The sequence below is a fragment of the Penaeus japonicus genome, unplaced genomic scaffold (genome assembly GCF_977035675.1).
Source record: "Penaeus japonicus unplaced genomic scaffold, GWHDUDI00000001_assembly GWHDUDI00000008, whole genome shotgun sequence".
Taxonomy (NCBI): domain Eukaryota; kingdom Metazoa; phylum Arthropoda; class Malacostraca; order Decapoda; family Penaeidae; genus Penaeus; species Penaeus japonicus.
In genome coordinates this window covers 34,553,998-34,556,497 of record NW_028234410.1, presented here as the reverse complement: position 1 = coordinate 34,556,497, position 2,500 = coordinate 34,553,998, and the positions used below count along the sequence as shown (strand labels likewise).

At 43.7% G+C, this 2,500-nt stretch overlaps 1 protein-coding gene across 1 annotated transcript in view; it reads left to right on the top strand.

Moving 5' to 3' along the window:
• Positions 1-2,500, top strand: part of LOC122247087 (protein phosphatase PTC7 homolog) — a 167,478-nt gene that overhangs the window by 140,391 nt on the left and 24,587 nt on the right. The window lies entirely within an intron of this gene.

Genomic DNA, 2,500 nt, shown 5'->3' with positions numbered 1-2,500 from the left:
TGTAATTATCAAAAATATTTCACAAAAGAAAAATGAAAAGAAAGCAAAAATCTATAAGAAAAAATATTTTAAAAATCTGTCTTAATTGCGATATTTAGCCTCCTGGAGTGACCTGACCTGACCTAACGTCTTAAGAAGGTCAGTTAATTGCCCTCATTTGCGTCTTGGCATTTATGTGTTTTGACTTTTGTGTTGTAGGGTGGGGGTAGGGGGTAGGGGATAGGGGGGTGTGGTTGGAGGTTGGACTAAGTTTGTGTACGTGTGTGGTTGTGCGTTCGTGTGTGTGTGTGTGTGTGTGTGTTTGTGCGTGTGTTTGTGTGTGTGTTTGTTTGTTTGTCTGTATGTATGTGTGTATTAGACTAAGGTTGTATATGTGTGTGTGGTTGTGCGTTCGTGTGCGTGTATGTGTATGTTCGTGTGTGTATGTTTGTTCGTATGTATGTGTGTATTGGACTGAGTTTGTCTACGCGAGCGTGTGTGTGTGTTTGTGCGTTTATGCGTATGTACCTGCTTGTATGTGTATATTTCTACGAGTGTTATTGTATATATGTGTGTGTTTGTGATGGTGTATGTGATTATATTCACGCTATTATTTGAACCCCGCCCCTCACTTTCTTAGCCTTACCAACACCAGCCGACCTCCCCATAAAATCATTAAAAACATCCTATCCTTTCTTAAACAGTATGGAGCTCAAACAGGCCTCGCCTCCCCAAACACACATACACACACACAAACACACACACACACATTAATATCAACGATACGAATAACACGGAACCTTCTCGAACCTCTTTCCCTTTCGCATCTGTCACCCTGAGGCCTCCCTCTCCCCCTCCCCCCTCCCACCTCTAACTCCCCTCTCCTCCAACTCCCTCTTTCAGCACCCACCCTCCCTCCCCTGCAACTTGCTCCATCCTCTGCTCAGTACTCGCTCCTTCCTATTCCCTTTCCAGCCCTCCTCCCCTCTCCACCTCTCCTCGTCCTCCCTCTCTAACCCCTTCCGCCTCCCTTTCCAGTCCTCCTCCTCCTCCTCCTCCCTTTCCAGGCTTCCCCTCCCCCTCCCTCCTCCTCCATTTCCATCCCCTTCCTCCCTTCCCATCCCTCTCCCCTCTTCCCCCTCCCTTTCCATGCCTCCTCCCCCCTTTCCAGGCTTCCTCCTCCTCCATTTCCACCTCCTTCTCCTTCCTTCCTACTCTCTTTCCACCCCCTTCTCCTTCCCTCTTCCTCCCTTTCCACCCCCTTCTCCTCCCCACCTCCTCCCTTTCCACCCCCTTCTCCTCCCTTTCCACCCCCTACTCCTTCCCTCCTCCTCCCATTCCACCCTCTTCCTCCCTTTCCACCCCCTTCTCCTCCCTTTCCACCCCCTTCTCCTTCCCTCTTCCTCCCTTTCCACCCCCTTCTCCTTCCCTCTTCCTCCCTTTCCACCCCCTTCTCCTTCCCTCTTCCTCCCTTTCCACCCCCTTCTCCTTCCCTCCTCCTCCCTTTCCACCCCCTTCTCCTCCCCTCTTCCTCCCTTTCCATCCCTCTCCCCTCCTCTCCCCTCTCCCCCTCTGCTGGACAAGGGGTGCCTCGTCTACTCTCACTTCTCCACTTGCAATAAAGTAAATGCAAAAATTCAACCTCTGCCACCTGGTGCCGGAAGGGTTAGGCTTCAGGGGATCGTTGAGTGATTTTTTTCTCTGCAATGTGTGTTGTTGTTTTTTTCGTATGTTTTTTTTTTTGTTTTTCTCCTCTTTTCTTTTATTCGTTTATTTTATTTTCTCTTTTTCTTATTTTTTCTCTCTCTGATCTATTTACTTTTTTTTTCTTTTTTTTTTCGTTTCTTTTTTTCTATCTACTTCTCTTTTATTTAATTTCTTTATTTTTTTATCCCTTTCATGATCTTTTTGGTCTTTTGTCTTTTTATCTTTTACTTTCTCTCTCCTTCTATGCTTTGTTTTTGTTCATCTCGGTGTCATTAATCTTTGGGTTTGTTATTGATGTTGTCATATTTTTTGTTATATCATAAATCTTTAATTGTCGTTATCATTATCAGTACTATCATTATCATCATCATCATCATCATCATCATCATCATCATCATAATCTACTTATCATCAAGAGTACTATCATCATCATCATCATCATCATCATTATCATCATATCATAATCGTATTCATCATTGTCGTCATCATTACATGAATATTATCATTGCCTTTCTTGTAATAATCATTATTATCATTACCATGATAATAATGATCATATTGTTATAATCATTTGCCTATTCTCTCTCATTGCCATTTTAAATAGTTGCAATGATTATGAGAAAGAAATGAGAGAGAGAGAGAGAGAGAGAGAGAGAGAGAGAGAGAGAGAGAGAGAGAGAGAGAGAGAGAGAGAGAGAGAGAGAGAGAGAGAGAGAGAGAGAGAGAGAGAGAGTGAGAGAGAGAGAGAAAGAGAGAGAGAGAGAGAGAGATGATAGTAAAGATTTAGAAATTCACTGTAACAATATCAACAATA